The 19,922-nt window shown below is 39.2% G+C and overlaps 1 protein-coding gene across 4 annotated transcripts in view; it reads right to left on the minus strand.

The window, feature by feature from the left end:
* The window catches only part of DGKH (diacylglycerol kinase eta), a 190,492-nt gene that overhangs the window by 76,525 nt on the left and 94,045 nt on the right, over positions 1-19,922 (minus strand). Inside the window, exon 1 of one of the 4 annotated variants that reach the window (XM_074387785.1) lies at positions 106-7,341. The exons of the other annotated variants lie outside the window; for them this stretch is intronic. The gene's annotated coding sequence lies outside the window, so the exon portion shown is untranslated. Of the gene's footprint in view, positions 1-105; positions 7,342-19,922 lie in introns of those variants that run through there. 4 annotated transcript variants of the gene reach the window in all.

Consider the following 19,922-nt stretch of genomic DNA (forward strand, 5'->3'; position numbering starts at 1 on the left):
AGATTAATCCAGTCTTAGCTACTCACGAGTCACTGCCGCCTCTCATTTGTCATGGGTTTAGGCTACAGAACCCAGAAGCTTTGAATACATCTGACAGGCACTCACCCTTAAATACAGCCAGCCAAAAGTCACATGGAAGAGGAGCACCAGTCAGTCAGCTCTGGATATTTGTTAATTGCATATGAAACTGAAGAGAACCTCACTTTTGCATTTTCTTGTTTTCCACGACCCTCTTTGGATAAAGCTTATTAACAGTTGGTCACTTCTCTTCCTGAATAAATAGTTAATGCAAAGAACAATGCCTCTCATTACTTAGGAGCCAAATGGATGCTTTATTGCTTCAAAATGTTTTTCTAGGACAGCTCACGAGATGCAGCAGAGAGGTACCATTAAATCATAATATACTCCTGGCTCTAATGACTGGCACAGCATTTCACAGTCTCCAAGTTTCACTGGACTCACTGATGTTTTCTGAATAAATATTGTCTCTAGCATTTACTGTATTTGTTTTTTGCTACCTTATACGATGTAACTCAAAGGATTCCCTCTCCTTCCCTCATATGAGATAAAGTATCATGAGACAAGCATTATTCAGATAAATAAACCAGGCTTGCTATTTTGTTCTTTAACTGTGTTCTTTGCTGAATTCTAAGTAAAGCATGATGACTAACGGTTTTAACTGTCTTTAGTGCCTTTACATTAAATGTCTGTAAAGTCATTGTGAATTCAACAAAAAGGGGAGAAAGGATAAAGAACAGCTTCTAATTTTTCTTTGCATACTTGGAATTACAAAAATGCCTCAATTCTAAATGATTTCAGCAATATAATCATGTGTGTTTATATACCAATAAAGTAAAATGCATGCATTTGCGATTTCTCCTTTTCAATAAAAACTTGTTTTAAAGTGAACCGTAAAGAGCAAGGAAAAATCATAGCACATTTAATACAGTTACATTTTTCAAAGGCAAAATTCTTCTGATTTATAGGCCTTGTGATTAAGAAATCTACTGATTATAAAGTGACATTATAAGAAGTCAATATGAAAAAGAAATCATACTGGATTTGTGGCTGCAGTGCCAAAAACACCTCAGTGAGCAGTCCAGAGTTGTCTGGGCTCACTAGACGAGCCTGGCTTACCAACAAACCCTTAACGCTTCCCACATGGACCTCTTCCTTCCTCGGGGAATCCCTCAGCAGTCCTTCAATGCTCTAGTCCCCTCCCACCTTTTATGTAAATTATTCCTCATCCCAGACCTTCCTCGGAAAGGATGGGACAGACACAGCTGTTGACGGACAGGCTCTGGTTATCCCTAGCTGAAATGCATTATACTGCAGCAGCTTCTCATCGAAATCTTTATTAGAACATACCCGGGAAGGAGCAAACTCCAAAATGTATTTAGTTCTTATTTTGAGAATAAGATGTCCTACAAGTGAGTAAGACAGGGGAGGTGGAAGGATAGAACACAATCCCTCTACCATACCGCGGGGGAGGGGTTATTCACCAGTGAAAACCAGGCCTGGGGAGGAGGACAGGTGCAGGACATTTCTGAAACTAGAAGATGTTTTACTTTTCCTGGAAGAGCTGAAGCTCACCTGTCCTAAAATGTCTCCTAGTCCTTGTCCTTATCTCAACCCCACTCTGTCCCTTCCTACCACCATATTCACCAATCATTCTTTTTTTTCAGACAGACCTGAACTTAAGTAATTTTTTCAAACTATAACCACCATCCCCGCCTCAGATTCTGGGAGACATCTGCCTGTCTGTTCATCCATTCAAGAATTTATTGAGCATGTACTACATGCCAGGACCCAGGGATAAAAACCGCGTGGACTTTGCCTTAAAGAGGCTACAAGGAAGAGAAGAAGTAAACCAAGGACTTACTTGCCTAAAAAAGAACTACAGAAGATGGGGCCCAAAGGACAGACATCTAAATCACTTCCCTAAGTGCTAACTCAGATAATACACAAACTCTCCATTAACAGAAATATTGCCCCACTTTGGGAGTTACTGGCCTATAAGGATTGATCCAACAACACCATTATGTAAGAGTTAAAAAATTTCTCAGTCTGGCAATGCATATAAATACATAAAACAGACATAAAACAATTTTGCATTAAATATAAAAATCTATAGAAGAATGATATTGTTGGTAAGATGTCAAATCTATAAACGTGCACAGGGCAAAAAACTATATACATAGCTAAACACTACACTATTACCTCTCAGTGAAAGGATGACAGGTAATTTTAATCATAACTTTTTTTGGCTGTGGTTTTGTTATGTTTTTTGAGATAGGGTCTTGCTTTGCTGCCCAGGCTAGAGTACAGTGGCTCAATCACACCTCACTGCAGCCTCAACCTCCTGTGCTCACATGATCCTCCTACCTCAGCCTCCTGAGTAACTGGGACCACAGGTATGTGCCACCTCATGCAGCTAATTTATTCTTAGTTTTGTAGAGATGGGGTCTCCCTATGTTGCCCAGGCTGGTGTCTGTCTCCTGGCTTCAAGCCATCCTCTAACTTCAGCCTCCCAAAGTGCTGGGATCACGGGTGTAAATCACCATGCCCAGCCTCTCTGTAGTTTCTAAAGCAAATATGCACTACTTCCATAATAAAAACATTACTTTTTTACTAAAAGAAAGATGAGAATTTAGAATTTAAAATTTTGCATTGTTCCAAAATAGGAATCCTCAAACTCTGCTGTACATTAGAATAATCTGGGGTTTTTAAAAATCCCCATGTCTAGGCTATACTCCATGAACACAGAACACCTGAGGGTGTGACCCCAGTATTTTGGGGGGCCGGGTGTGGTAACTCATGCCTGTAACCCCAGCACTTTGGGAAGCCAAGGCAGGGGAATCAGTTGAGATGAGAAGTTCAAGGCCCAGTGTTTTTCTGAAAACTCTCAGGTAATTCCAAAGTGTGGTCAAGATTGAGACGTAGTGTCTAAAGACATTTTATTGTTCCCCACAACAATGTTGGAACTTAATGAAAGAAGTTTCCAAAGAGAAGTGAATTAGAGGGAGCTGTTAATTCTCAACTGGAAATCACTAATACAAAAGCACAATCTATCTCTGTCTCTGAAGTCTGGAGTTAGCCCGGGCGCAGTGGCTCACCCCTGTAATCCCAGCACTTTGAGAGGCTGAGGTGGGCAGATTGCCTGAGTCAGGAGTTTGAGACCAGTTTAGCCAATATGGTGAAACTCAATCTCTACTAAATATACATATAAATTAGCTGGGCATGGTGGCGCATGCCTGTAGTCTCAGCTACTCGAGAAGCTGAGCCAGGAGAATCATATGAACCTGGGAGGCAGAGCCTGCAGTAAGCTGAGATTGTGCCACTGCACTCCAGTCTGGGCAACAGAGCAAGACTCTCTCAAAAAAAAAAAAAAAAACTTTGCAGTCAGACTGACCCAGCCTGTTGATCCCAACAACATCCCTTCTTACCCATCTTGCTGTGGACACATTTTCTGAGCTCCCTGAGCCTGTCTGTCCTCTGCTAAGAAGGGATAGAGCCGTAACTCACAGCTCTGCGGTATCAGGTGTGGATCCATGAGATAATCCAGGTAAAACATTTAGTATAGTCTCTGCCACACAGTCAACCTCAGTAAATGTTAACATCATGATTCTTCTTAGCAGTGAAAGAAATCACATACACATTTAAAGATTTCTTCTGCAGAGTATATTTTTTGAGTAAGTGTGGTCCAAGATGAAAGTCAAATTAAAAGTCAAAAATGGAGTCATGGAGACATGTGTCAACAAAACAGTCACTGACTAGGATGGGAATGATAATGACCGATTGACCTTAGAAAATATTAGGAAAATATCAGCCAACAAATTGGGAAAAAATGGACCCTCCTTAATTGTACTTGCATCTAACCTTGCCCAAAGTGGAAGTATAATATGGCAAAATGTTTATTAAAATGAGGAATATCAGAATCTGTATGTCACTGAAAGAATTCAGCATGGTTTCTCTAGTAAGTATCACATGTAAACTATTTAAGATAGCCAGCTACTCATTTTAACTCAGATTTTTTATTCTGCAATGATGGAAATTCTGCAAACTTCTCTAGTCATACTAAATGTCCAACAACTTTTTCTGTTAGGAAATTCTTATTTCTTTACAACAAATTGATCCCATCTGCTCTATTGCAGGCTTACTGTTGTATTGTTAGTGATTAATCCTGAACTGCGTTTATTAAAATAAAAATTCATATGCAGTGTGAAGTCTTTATGGGAAAGCAGGACAAGCAAATATTTTTATGGTGCTGTATCAATTTTTATTGTCTGTATGATTATAATTTAAGTGATACAATTTGATGTTTATTATAGTCCAATCAGAAATAATTATGTGTCTTTTTATTTTTGTTTTTAGGGATAAAGTCTCACTCTGTCACCCAGGCTGGATTGTGGTGACACAATCAAAGCTCACTGTAGCCTTCAATTCCTGTGCTGAAGTGAGTCTCCCGCCTCAGTCTCCCAAGTAGATAGAACTACAGGCATGTACCACCATGTCCAGCTAATTCTTTTATATTTTGTATTATGTGCCTTCTTAACACTAGCTTTGCTGTACCTGAAGTTGCCAACTGCTCAGGCTTTATATAACTCTTCCATCTTTCCTCATGAAATCTATTTCCAACTCTTTAATTATGTATGTTGCTTTTCTACATTCTTTTATGGAATGAAATAATTCACTTTGGAAACTTAAATGTGCCAAACTGCAATGTAGTCACGCATCTGAGCAATTTTTTTTTTTTTTTTTGAGACAGAGTCTCCCTCTGTTGCCCAGGCTGCAGTGCACTGGCAGGACCTCACCTCACTGAACCCTCCACTTTTTGGGTTCAAGCGATTCTCCTGCCTCAGCTTCCCAAGTAGCTGGGATTACAGGCGCATGCCACCACGCCCAGCTAATTTATTGTACTGTAGTAGAGACGGGGTTTCATCATGTTGCCTGGGCTGGTCTCAAGCTCCTGAACTCAGGCAATCTGCCCGCCTCGGCCTCCCAAAGTGCTAGGATTACAGGCATGAGCCACGTGACTGGCCCTGAAGGAATTATTCTGAGAGCAGAGTTACTCTCATATTTCAAAGAGTAAACTGGAAACCTGTACTTCCACAGGTCTGCAATTGCACATGTACAGCTGAACCAAAATGAGGTGGGTTTTTTTTGTTTGTGTTTTTGTTTTTGTTTTTGTTTTTTTCCAAATTACTCAACCAACTCCAAAGCAGACTTACTGAATCAAAATCTTGGTTTGTGGTGAGGTGTGGATAGTTGCAGATGTAGTTTGGCAAAGCTATGCAGGTAATTCTGATGCACACCCCTGTTGATCAACCACGAAGGAGAGTGGACGTATCCAATTTGCCTATTCGTAAAGGTGGGGTTGGGTATAAGCAATGTCAAGAAAGTGCTCTTAATCTTTATGGATCTCTTTCTTTTTAGCACCCTTCTACTCTCAAATTCTCAGTGTTCTCATCTGCTCTCAATAGGATTCCTTTTGGGGGATCGGTCTGAAACAGTCTTTCATCTATGGCATCCCATGTAATATAACAGAGGCCATAAAATTATGATTCTGATGTTTTTCTTTGTCCATCCTGTTTAACCCCTGAATTACAGTTTCATTTAAAAAAGAATAAGGCTAAAATTCACCATAATTAGAGAGGAACAGTATATGCACCATAAGCCTATTTTCTTCAGTTCACCACTATGTACTCTTATATGAACCCAGTGGTTCCCTGGAGGCATTTTGAGTTTGCAAGTCACAAAGTCTCTTCCAACTCCTTTGTTTTCTGGAATCAGTCCTTCTCCCTTTTATGATCCAGTTGTGTCAAGTCCTGTCGGTTTTCTAATATGACAACTAGTTACCTAAAAAGCAATTTTTCCAAGGTGTTAATAGATGATAAAGATTTAATGCATATTTTCTCCCAAGGGTGCTTGAATTTTAATGGAAGACTAAGTAAAGTAAAATGTCACAATAAATGCACTTCTGGCACCATGACCAAAAAAAGTGCCATTGGTATTTTTAACAAATAGTATCGTTTTAATCAACAGAATAACAGCATTTCAGATTAACAAGAGGCCTTATCATGCTGGTGCAATACCATAAATGTTCATTTTATAGATGTGAACACTGTGGAATCTTCATTAAGTGCTCAAAAATTCTTGAAAGATGTTATTTCCATGGAATCCCAGAATGCAAATTTTGTAATATCTAAAATGATGTAAAATAAGTTATAAAGACGTAATGGAATAATGATAGGACTAAAGCTGACAGGCAATTCGCACACATTATTATTAATATGCAGCTGAAATTTACAAAGAAATTCTGCTATGCAGGCAATGCATTATATGAGCAGGATCCTAAATCATACTGCGTGATAGTTAAACTAAGGTCTTCCCTATTCCCTTTCAGAATGATCTAAAAATCTTTTCAGATGTCTGCTCAGAACCATGTTTAGATTTATATACAACACGCACTCTCTCTACTGATAGTCAAAGATTTTTGAGAGTCACTTTACACTTTCAGTTTTGGCTGACTGACATCATTCTAATTGATCATTCGGCAGAATAACAACTTGAGGATCTTAGGGTATCGGTGAGTTATTTTGAAGGTATCAAACTTTGAGACATGCCCAAAGGTATTCAAATAAAGAGGGTGGCATTTATCATGAACTGGAAAAATTCAGCACCAGTACTCCTTATCTGTCTCTCTAACAAGCTATGTATCTTTTGAATGTGATATTTATTTCAAAAATCAAGCTACAAATCTCAAGAAATTACCTATACATTAACACACTCAATTGACTGAGAATTCTGGAGCCTGGATATGAAATAAACTCACTGTGACAAGATTCTACAAAACATTACAAGTGCTAAAAAAGAAATGCTAATGGAAAATTTTTGTAAATATATTAAACAATTACTCTGAGAAATCAATGAATCAGAGAGAAGATAAAGACCTCTGGACAAGAGCAGAGTGTCGTTGCCAAGAGCGTCTTTCTCCTTTTCTGTAGGAATACTTGACTACTGACTTACGGCAAAAAAGAGGCAATATCTCATGGATCCTTCAATTATCCATGCAAATTAAGTATGAGCTAATTTTATTACAACATACTGAAGAGAAGAAACAAATGTAGACACTAAATGACTTGTTCACAGTTAACACATTTCTTATATGAGGAGTTAAAAGTGATAGCAGGGCCGGGCGCGGTGGCTCAAACCTGTAATCCCAGCACTTTGGGAGGCCGAGGCGGGTGGATCACGAGGTAAAGAGATCGAGACCATCCTGGTCAACATGGTGAAACCCTGTCTCTCCTAAAAATACAAAAAAATTAGCTGGGCATGGTGGCGCGTGCCTGTAATCCCAGCTACTCAGGAGGCTGAGGCAGGAGAATTGCCTGAGCCCAAGAGGCGGAGGTTGCGGTGAGCCAAGATCGCGCCATGGCACTCCAGCCTGGGTAACAAGAGCGAAACTCCGTCTCAAAAAAAAAAAAAAAAAAAAAAATTAAAACTGATAGCATAATAGAGAAAAATTAAAAATATTATTTCTTCATTGTAGAATTACTGAACTGCATAACTATGCTTAATTTAGTAGATCTTTCCCTTTCACAGCTTCTGCATACCCAAGCAGCATCAGAGAAGATGGAAAAGAGGGAGAGTTGAAATCAGGCAACCACATTTTAGGGATGCCTACTAAAGAATGAGGGGATAAGAGCAATGATGTGAAAAATTTGTTTTAAAACACTTTGGCTAAAAATAGGAAAGAGAAAACAGATGAAACAAGCAGGACAAGATCTAGATAATGCTAGGAGCTGAGCAATGGGGATGTGGGGTCATTATCCAGTTATCCTGAGTTTGTATACATTTGAAATTTTGTAATTAATAAAAAAGTACTGGATACTTGATAACTCCACGTAAACCTCCAAGGAACTAAGATGAGGGACCTGGATGTCTTAGCCTCCTTATATACACACGGATCCCATTCAGCTCTTGGCCCTGGGCTCACCTGGCAGACCACATCCACCAGGACCTGTCTCTGACCTCCCACCCCCTCCACCATGGCAAACCCAAATCCCATGAGTAATGTGGCTCCCTTCCTCAAATGACCTAAAATGACCACAGAAGCTGATGAATTAAGACTTTCGATCACTGACCGAGATGAGGGGATGAAGTAAGCTAAACAGAGCTATCCAATCTTACTTTCATAATTCTTGGATCAGTTTAGATCAGTTTGATTCCCTAAGCAAAAATCTACTTCTTGAGTTAGAAATCATGGCATCATAACAATGTCATTTTCCATGTTAATTTGACTTCCTTCTATAACCTAATCTTTATTGTCTTAAAGTATAAAATATAAATGAAACATAAATTCATACCTATTTCCATAAAAAAAGGACCCACATATTTTAACGCTGTCAGTACCAATATTCTCACTTAAATTCTAAAAAGCAACCTTTTTCTTTATCTAAATTTAAAAATCCTTAGTACTACAAAATCAAAATTTTCCTGAAATGCATTTAATAAAACATTACACTTTAATAAAATGAAGATAGGTAAGGCAGCAGAAGCCAAACAATTTTTCAAATTAGCACGGAATTTACTATAGAATTTATATAGTCTTAGAATCTATACAAAGATTTCAAAGGAAAGCAATCTATTTAACATCTTTCTGGAGCTATCATGTTGATATGGTCAGAAGTCAGGAGGCAGGGAAATACTGGGTAGAAGAGGGCAGTTCCCCAGCAAAGGCCCTACTCTCAAGCCTGGAAACTGTGGCCCTAAATGAGAACAGTTATCCCTGTTTTCCAATTTGAATGTTGATTTTACCAAAAACACACTGGTCTACCACACACCTGCATCCTGTACCCATAAAAAACCCAAACTTGGCCAGGTGTGGTGGCTCATGCCTGTAATCCCAGCACTTTGGGTGGCCAAAGCAGGCAGATCACAAGGTCAGGAGTTCAAGACCAGCCTAGCCAACATGGTGAAACCCCCTATCTACTAAAGATACAAAAAATCAGCTGGATGTGGTGGTGTGCACCTGTAATCCCAGCTACTCAGGAGGCTGTGACAGGAGAATTGCTTGAACCCAGGAGGTGCAGGTTGCAGTGAGCCAAGATAGAGCCACTGCACTCTAGCCTGGGAGACAGGGCAAAACTCCATCTCAAAAAACAAAACAAAACAAAAACCCAAACTCCACTGGCAGAGGAGCAGAGCAGCACAACAGAGAAGTAGAGAAGAGGAGAAGTATCTGAACATCAAAGAGGCAGCTGGCCACTTGGAAAGGAGTTTGGGCAGGACAGGGGAATATCATCATCCCACTCCATCCCCTTTCCAGCTCCCCATCCCACTGAGAGCCACCTCCATCACTCAATAAAAACCTCTACATTCACCATCCTTCAAGTCCGTGTGACTTGATTCTTCCTGGATGCCAGACAAGGACCTGGGTACCAAGAGGGCAGGGTGTAAAAGGCTGTCACCCTGACTCTCCACTGAGCTGGTTAACACTTAGCCATCTATAAATGGCAACTGCTAAAAGAACATTAGTTGTAACACACCCCTAGATGCTACCATGGGGCTGGAAGCAAAAGCACTCACCCTGCCCCAGCACCTACTTGCCCACATGCTCCCCCTCCCACAAGGGGTTTAAACTTGGCCAAGCAAAACCAGCCACCCCTCCCACCCCTGTCATTAAGTCCCACAGAGGGGTCGAGGGAACTGTCCTGTCTTAATGTCTTTAAGCCTGTATTTCAGAGTCAAGGTTCTGTTACTTCACAGAAATCTTGGATTCACCAGAGCAACAAAATAGAAGGAGATAGTGAAACCATCAAGAATAAAGAGGTCCCTGTGCAGTTGTGCCCTCCTGCCCTGCCTTCTCTGGGAAAAGAACATGACAAAGGACCTGGCCCTGAGGAGTCACCAAGAAAGGCTTTATATGTTACTTGTTGGGGTATCTTTATTATGTGATTTATATATAAATGTGTGTGTGTGTATACACACATATATAATCATATGTTCAATAATAAATCACCATTTCTTTTGAAGACTATTGGTCAAAGCTAGAAGTTAATTTCTTAGAATTCAAACAAATTATAGTCGTTAATGTTTAGTCAATCCACATTGTACTAGTTTCCTATTGCCGTTGTAACAAATTATCACAATTTTAGTGGCTTAAAACAACACAAATGTACTCCCTTATAGTTGTAAATTTCAGAAGTTTAAAATCAAGGTGTTGAACAAAGTGACAACAACAAATAACCTCATTAAAAAGTGGGCAAAGAACAGGAACAGACATTTTTCAAAAGACATACAAATGGCTAAGAAGCATATAAAAAAAGCTCAACATCACTCATCACGAGGGAAATGCAAACTAAAACCACAATGAGACACCATCTTACAGTAGTCAGAATGGCTATTACGAAAAAGTGAAAAAACAACAGGTATTAGCAAGAATGTCGAGCAAAGGGAATGCTTATACATTGTTGGTGTGAATGTGAATTAATACAACATCTATTGAAAACAGTGTAGAGATTTATCAAAGAACTAAAAATTGCACTACCATTTGATCCAGCAATCCCACTACTGGGTATCTACCTAAAGGAAAAGAAATCATTATATAAAAAAGATACTTGCACTCGTATGCTTATTGCAGCACTATTAACAATAGCAAAGATAGGGAATCAACCTAAATTTCCGTTAACCTAAGTATCCAGTATCCATCAACAGATGATTGTATAAAGAAAATGTGGTGTGTATATATATATATTTACTCCATGGTCTATATATATAAGACCATGGAACACTACTCAGCCATAAAAAAGAATAAAATCATGTCTCCTGCAGAATAACAAATGGAACTAGAGGCCATTAATCTTAATTGAAATAACTCAGAAGCAGGAGCACCACATGTTCTCACTTACATGTGGGAGTTAAAAAATGTGTACCCATGGAGATAGTGTGGAATAATGGACACTGGAGACTCAAAAGGGTGGAAGCGGGTGAGAGATGAGAAATTACTTAATTTGTACAATGTGCACTGTTCAGATGATGGTTACACCAAAAGCCCAGACTTCAAGGCTATGCAATGTATCCATGTAACAAAACTGCTCTTATACCCTCTAAATCTATTTTTCAAAATGAATAAAATGAAATAAAGATGTTAGGAGGGCTCCATTCCTTCCAGAGACTCTAGGCTCTAGGGGAGAATCCATGTTTTTGCTGGCATCTCTCCAACCTCTTGCCTCCACAGTCACATCTTCTCTGACTCCCTGACTCCTCTTGCTTCCCTCTTATTACACTGGGCCCACCTAGATAATCCACGAGCATCTCATATGAAGAGCACATGATCACAATTACAAAATTCCTTTGGCCAGGTAATATGCATTCATTCCTTAAGTTCCAGGGATGAGGATGTGAACATCTTTGAGGGTCCATTATTTAGCCTACCACACCCATAAATAAACAATACTTAATTATAAATTTTGATATAGTAATAATGAACTGGTAAATCAATAACACCTGAAATCTATTTTCTTACTATATTTGTAATTTCAATATCAGTTAATATCTATGGATACAAACAACTTTTTTCCAAAGGAACTAATAATTAAGTTCATTAAAAATAGGACACTTATGGGGCTCTGATTTTGATAAACAGAAGGATTATTTCTGCAGCATCTTACATTTTCAAAAAGTGCTTTGCCATCAATATGATCATATTCACTGTCTCATTTAATCTTCCATATAACTTGTCTATATAAGAGGTAAAAAGAAATATAACTTTTTTTAAAAGTCATAGAGGCAGAAGATATCATCAGGTCTTTCAGCTTTAAATCACAACCTCTTTCTCCTGTTATACCAGCCAAATAGGGCCTATTTCTCAAGCTCCTTCATGTGATCCATAGAACCCTGCCTCGGGCACAATCAATTTTGCTGTATTTTATTATATGAAGCTCTAAGACTGCAAATGTCATCAAAAATAGAAAAATCAACAGAAATAGAAGGGTTAAGATACAGAAAGTTTCAGATTACTAATAACAAAATTATTTTTCCTATCATAATTTTCAAATTAAGCATAATTTCATTTAGCAATATAATAGCCATGTCTTATTACTAAAATTGGTTTTATAAATCTAAAAAATCTTAGTACTCTAAGACCAGACTAAAATCAATTAATATTAGACTGCCAATATAAAGCGAGCATATTTCATTCGCAACTACCAAAGGTAAATAAAAGAATTCAAAACTAATAGGGAAGGCACAAAAATCTGCAGCATAATTCTATGTAGTTCGCATAGTGTTTGCAAGTTTGTGAGCTTCCCGTGAGTTCAATAACCAAGTGTTTGAAAAATAAAGAGTTTTTCTGGTTTTCCCTGTCTAAAAAGATCTCACCTTTTATTCTCCATCATGACAGGCTACTTTTTATCTTTACAGCACTTTTCTCCACTTATGTATTAACATTTGATTATTTTCTGACTACACCCACTTCATGTCTGTTTTGTGACTTTATTCTACAAGACAAACAACCCCACAACAGCCTATGTTAATGTTTTCAGTGATGGGCAAAGATGAAGGGTTAGATAAGCTATAAGGTTGTGAGGAAAGGGCTGAAGGTCACCTATGGTGATAATTTAAAACTCACACTCCCCATTTGAAATCCATCCCTTTATTCATTAGAAAATACAAATTATTCCTATTTTCTGCCAGTGTTACAGCCTACAGGAAACAGAAATGAAACACCCAGCCCTTTCACTCAGAGAGCTCACAGTACGATGGGAGAACACAGATAAGTGAAACCAATTTCATCGAAGTACGTTCCCATCATCTTCTCAACCACTTGGAATGGCTTACATGATCCTTCATACTCTGAACTGTACCTACGCTTTCAGTCCCTGGGGTGCCAACGAGAACACAGTGAAGGAGAAACCAACCAAGACTAAAGACTGAGAACGCTTTGTTGGGGAAGAAGACACTCAAATAAGAAGGGAGGAAGAGGTGAGGAGCAGTGCTTCATGTCTATAATCCCAGCAGTTTGGGAGGCCAAGTTGGGAAGATCACTTGAGGCCTGAAGTTTGAGACCAGCCTGCACAACATCACAAGACCTGTTCTCTACAAAAATTTAAAAATTAGCCTGGCATGGTGTTGTATGCCTGGGGAAGCTGAAGCAGGAGGATCACCAGAGCCCGGGAGATTGAGGCTGCAGTGAGCTATAATCCCACCACTGCACTCCAGCCCAGGCAAGAGCGAGACCCTGTCTCTCCACCCACCCACCCCCAGTAAAAAGTAGGGGTGGAAGGGCAAGTAAGATTTTGTGTGTATGTCTGTGGGGAAGAAGCCAGAAGGAGGGAGAAAGGAAAAGACATGGTAGGTACTATAAACCACGGAATAAAGGAACACATTGAAGAAGAGAGATCAGGCAGGGGCTGGGTATTGTAATAGTGTAATATGACAACCATGGGCTGCAAATGGAAAATAAAATCAGAGGTGCAATTATGAGAAACCTTTTAACCACACTAAAGAGTACAGATTTGATCCTAAAAGTGACAGAGAACTGCTACTAAAGGGCTTTAAGCCGGAAGAGACACAAACCAGATACTCATTTTAGGAAATTAACTGGCAGAGCAGCAGTGTGGATGGTCCCCTTGGTGGTGGAAAGCCATGGGGTAGACTCTTATGAAACGGCAGGAAAGCCTTGACAGCACACGGGGTAAGGGTGCAGTGAGGCCGCTGTGCAGAGGAGCACTCCATGAAGATTTCAGCGGCTGACAGAGACGAAAAGGATTCCATAGATTTTTAGGAGGTAGAATTAATGGGACTTGCTGACTAGCTGATTGTGAAGAATGATAGAGAGGGAGGATTTAGATGGCTCCAGCATTCACCTTTGGAGTTAAAATCATTTCAGAAGTCCAAAATACTAAGTTACCACTTGTGGCATAATTATAACAGGCCAGGTATATCATCTGATTTCATCCACATAATTCAAAGAGTAGCAAGCAATCCTTTCCTGGAGGACACTAGGGCTTAGAAAGGCTTGCAACTTTTCAAGGTCACAACCTGTAGGTAGGATTTGAAGCTATATCTGTCTTCCTTTCTAGCCATCTAAGAGAGAATGAAAGAATGGCAAAGAATTTACTGACACTATCCTGAAAGGACAGGCAGAAAAGACTGCACGTGCTGCTCACTGTTTCTCCCCTTAAGAACAACAATCGGGGCTGCTGCACAGTTGCCTCTAAACCTTATGCCTTACTGTGCATTTTTAAGTGGTAAGCAAGAAAGGAGATGCAAAAGTGCTAGTTAATAACAATAGTAATAACGACTTCATTCACTAACATACGCAAGTCTATATAAAACAGGCATCTTCAGAGAACAAAATATTTACAAGATATATATTAACACACAGCATTGCATTGGAACTATTACAATCCACATGGGAAATTGTCAAGCTTTTTCAGTATTAATTGTAATTACAGGGATCACAGTGACTTCAGAAATTATTCATGTAGGCTTTCACATACCCTCCCACTGTAAATTAGCAGTATTAGTTAATGGACACATTAAATGTTTTACCATTCATTTAATATTTTCAGACTGTACCAGAGATTGAAACAATCCATTAGGCTCATTCCCCTGGCACAAGTTCTTTTAGGTTATAACGGTAAATGGCTTTGTACAAGACATATATGTAATGGGAAATTTCAAAACAAAATAATTATCTTGTTTTGTATTGGTCACCACGAAACTAAAATATTTTTAAAACCTGATTTTTCCATTACACCATAATCACACTTAAGGAATGGAAAAGATATCTGAGTATGCTAAAAAGTTCAAAAGAACTATGAAAATGATACCAAAAAAAGTGTTTTACACCATTTTCATAGTGTTTAAAGCTGTCCTCCGAATTGCCTGCAAGACATCACCAGGTATCTTACATCACTTCAAATTCACAATGTCCAGAACTGACATCTTCTTTTCACACCCACTACCACTAACCTGCTTTTATTCCCATTTTCCACCCTTAATTAAAGGTATCATTTATATACCAATCCTCCTCAAATCAATAACTCTGCATTTACTTCCTCCTCTCCTCCCCTCCCTTTGGCCACAGCTCTCCAGTCCTTCTGCACAAAGTGTCTCATCCAGCCCTTCCTTCCCAGGGCAGACAAGCTGAACTATGCCCTAATCCTGGTTTCCGGGAACATCCTGACAGTGTTCAAGGTGGTCTTCCTACTAAATCCATCACTCCTATCAAATGCATCCAGAATGTGTCTCCCATATAGCATTTAAAAATTTCTGAATAGGCAATAAACATCTGTGATACAAAATTCAAAATGTATTTAGAATGAAAAGCACATATCCCTCCTAAGCCTGCCCCCCAGCTACTGACTTCCTTTACTGAAGGCAAATATTTATCTTCCTGTGTTTCTCTCCAGGGATATTCTATCCATATACAACAACTATATGCTCTTTTGAGATTTAAATGCACGCATATGTGCACACACACACACAAAGACACACAGCGTAACATTTTATAATTGCATCTGGCTTTTCCCACGGAATAAAACTTGAAGTCTGATTTGCTACAAACAGAGCTCATTCATCTTTTTAATGGCTGCATAACATTCCATTGCATGATATATTTCAAAATTTACTCCAACCAGTCTCTAACTTGCGCATTTGGGTTGTTTCCAATCTTTTGCTATTACAAAGTGCAATCATATCTTTGTATACATGTCTTTGCACACATAAATGGCACACTTCACTACCCCTGCTGATTCCAGACAATAATAGTAGTGAAGGCACTGATGAATTTAAAGAGTCGGAAACTTTCTTCATACTCTATCCCGTAAAATGTGTGTCTTGATATTGTGTTAGACTTCAGGCTAAAGCCTTTGAAAAGTTTATTTACAGTCATTTTGAGGATAATCATGTCTGTCCTTGCTGGTGGAAATGATTCTACATTTTTCTAAAAAGGTACATGGCAACCTAAAATATATTCATATAAATACTGTACCTGTACAAAAAAAAAAAAAAAAAAAAAAAGGCGAAAAAACCTCCCCAAAATCTGAACTCTTACAAAGGCTCCAAAGAGAGAAGGATTCACTGCTTTGTACTGATGATTTTTCTCACATTATGGTTCTAACCACTGGAGCAGCTCTAATAATACTGTTAAGTAACTGGGAAAAATTAATTTTTTATTGTTAGCACCCTTTATTGATGGAATTCTGAAAAATAAAATGACCAAAATTTGTCCAGAAACCAGACCACAAAGGCCAAACTGCTCTTACAAACATGAGATCTATATAACACAGAATACTGTGACTCCTGCCACTTGAAATATTAGGCCTATATGGCTGCTGGTTACTCCCCCAGTAGCTAACTAGGGTCAGACATTTCATACTAAATAGTGTTGTGCTGGATTATTACAAAGCATTAATGAAGTATGTGAAAGCATCCCCTTTGCAGAAACAAGAAACCCTACCAAGTGATTCCAACAGACTACATGAATGGGCACTGCATGGTGTTTGGATCAATGGAAGACATCACTGAGTCTTGCTGGAAGGCGCCTTAACAAGTCCTGATGTCAAGGGTCAGGGCTGATGTATAGCCACACTTTCTGAGATGTCAGCTCTCTTTAATAGTTTCTTACTGTTAATTTGTTTATCTCCAAGATATAAAGACTAACTTCTGCCTTGAGTTCCATCTCAGTGGAGGCAGCTTACCAGAAAGTTCTGAGAGTATCCTGACAGCTGGCCAACCCTCCATCCCAACCCTGATCAGCCAATACAACCTGAGTTCCAGGACCTTCCCAAAGCCCTTAGATCTACCAGCAAGTCTCAACCTGTGGCAACCAACAAAATAAACAACTAAAAAAAATAAAATCTCCAATTAGATAACACTCAACCTACCTGTCGTCAATAGGAAGATCTTGCTTCTGACTTCCCTTGTCTGTTGCCGACTAGACTGTCGCTGGTCTCTTGTAAGTACTAACCTACCTTTGCCTTCATAAATTGAGATTTGGGCTCAGCAAAGCTTAAACTGGATCCAGAGACCACAAAAATGTGTGAGGCAGAAACAAGTAAACACAAAATCTCTTTTTGCCTGAAACTAATTTCATGATTTTCTTGTTGGAAATTAAATCCTTACCTAAGGCTGAAGTGCAAAGGGGAATCAAATTTGCTAACCTTCGTCCATCAGCCTAGTGACTGCAAGAACCAGTGCATGGCCCAGGTGCGCTAATCACTGCCAGCTGGTACACTGTTCTAGGTAATCAGGATTCACTAGGAATGGCCAAACTAGACTAAATCCTATTTAAAAGGGTGGGCTTTTACTTGGTTACTGTGATTTTACTCTAATTATTGGTGCTTCAAACTTCTCATATACTATCATTCTCATGGAAAGAGCACAGGCTTTAAATATTAATTACGCTACTTGATAACTAAGTAAATTTACACAGACTCAGTTATCTGAGCCTCACCCCTCACCTCCTCCATCTGTTGAATGGAAGGAAAAATGCCCCATGGACTTACTGAGATAATGAAGTGAGATACTAATATAAAAATCACTCATGTGCCTATTACTTCTTATGGATTATAGGACACTCCAAAAATATTTCAGAAACAAATAAATAATCATTTATTTTTTCATCTACATTAAAAACACCTTAAATTGTTATAAAGTCTTACAGAAATAATAGGCTTTCCTTAGTGTTATTTTACACCCTAGGACTTTGGTGTGAGGAAGCCCATAGCAACCTTAAGAGCTATTTTTCTGGGTTAGTCTTAGAAAAGATGCTATATCACTAAAAGATAAATATGAAACATCCACAGAAACAATGATATTTCATTTCTAAAGGCCCCTAATTTCTAAGATCTAGAAAAGGAATACGAATTTTAAACTTAACATAACTTAGCAGCTTTCTGAGTATAAAGCCATCTAAATTGTACATAAATCAGTTTTAAAAGGCAAACCTAAAATTATTTTAATTTTTTTTAAAGAAAAGGTCGATGCTTTAAATTGCCTAATGGAGCCAAAATCTGTGAAGTATAACAATGTGTTCATATATTTAGAGCATTTCATACAGGATGTAAAGCCCAATTCTGGAGTTGTCAATAAGACCAGCTGCAATGGACATGGAACGATTTCTAGGTGCCCATCACTGGGGGCCCCTTCAGGGTGATTCAAGACTCCACCAGGCTTGGGTTGCTCATGAGGCCTAGGGTTGCAAACATCTCTGGGATTTTCTGGAGAGTTTGAGCACTATGCCTCCCTGCTATACCTTATTTCTTAACAGGTATAATTAAGAAACTATACTTAACACCAAAGATTCTGGCTTTCAAGGAGTTACAGAACATAAAAAAAATCTTAGCAAACAGAACACTATCGTGCTAGCCAGTAAAGAACTGTCAAGATATTAAAACTCTTCAGAGCTCAGCTGTTTCAATGAGATGGTTATTGGGTATCAGACTCTCTTTTGCTAATATGCAGATATTTATAGTGGGATTAAAAAAATTTTTTATTGCCAGTAGTTTTTTTTCCTGTATTAGGCCCCTATTGCAGGTACTTAAATGAGACAAGTCTTGGTCTTTTACAGAGTTTGAGCCTTTAGTCTGCACCACAAATAGTTATGAGAAGTCAGAGTCAATCTAAAAGAGTACCGGACTAAAGAGCCTTCAACAAAACACTTCAGCCACATCAAGACCACAAAGAAGTCTAGGAAAATTCCATGGCCCTTCTTCAAAAAGTATATTAATCATGTGGGAAAAAGAAGAATAAACCTTCCATAGCAGTCTGCATAGCTTAGAAGCCTCTGTATTACAGGATGATTGATGGAACACGGGCTGCTGGTCCAAAACTTGACCTATCCTTGCCTGTTTTCATGCAGTAACTCTCAGAAGAGACAGGTTTCAGAAGTTCACCTCCACACAACTACAAGCTTTGTCTACAGAATCACAGTGACAATGACAGTATCAGCTCTGGACCTTCTAACTGGAATCTATAAAAGGCCTTGTATAGGAGCACATGAGTGAACTACAGATTTATAACCAGCCCCAAGCGCAGAAGGCAGCATGGCACAGGGCCATGCACTCCCTGGGAGCTACAACATGACACGCCCACTGGGAAGGTCAGTCCTCCATGATACAAGGTGATAACTGGCCAAGCTGTTCACGTGACAGCAATCTGCCACTGGCAATCCACAGAGTGCTGAAGGCTGAAGGCCACCTAGGATACCAGCTTCGTAAAAAAAGGATGTTCAGACTCAGGATGAAAAAGTTCTACACAGTGGCCAGCACTGGACCTCAGAAATACTGGGAGAGGGGTCATGTTTATGGAGAGGAGCAGATGAGCTGGTGTCAGAGAAGTTTGTTTGTGGAATCCTGAATGGTCTGGGCCTCAAGTTCCAAGAAGACTGTAATCTCCCACCGTCTTTCCTATAACCTGGGCCCCTGTTATGGCAGTTTCCAGTCTCAGTTGGGAGGCAGGTTCCCGGTTTTTTGTATCCAAACAATCCTATTCCCAAGGCCACATACTTTAAAGACAGGGACCTATCCCTGACGGCAGGTAGCACAGCCTTTACATTTGTTTAAATTTGAGTAAAACTTTTAAAAAATTTGGTACTCAGTGGCCAATTCTTTTTATTTAGCACTGTATACCCAGAATCTAGCACAAATGTCTGATATGTAAAATGAACTCTCGATAAATATTTGTTAAATGAATGAATGAATGAATTCTAACGGCAGTCCTGGAAGTGGACAGATAGATGGGGAGTGGGCTGCTGTGCAACAGTCTAGGACAAAAAAAGTACTGGAGGCAGCAGATGGAAGGTTACTGATCAGGAGCACTCTATTTTCCCTGAGTCATGGATCTTCAGTAAGATCATGCCCAGGGCAAGGGGAAAATAGTAACACCAAGCCTGGCAAACGATCTTGACA

This window comes from Saimiri boliviensis, chromosome 16 (assembly GCF_048565385.1).
Source record: "Saimiri boliviensis isolate mSaiBol1 chromosome 16, mSaiBol1.pri, whole genome shotgun sequence".
Taxonomy (NCBI): Eukaryota; Metazoa; Chordata; class Mammalia; order Primates; family Cebidae; genus Saimiri; species Saimiri boliviensis.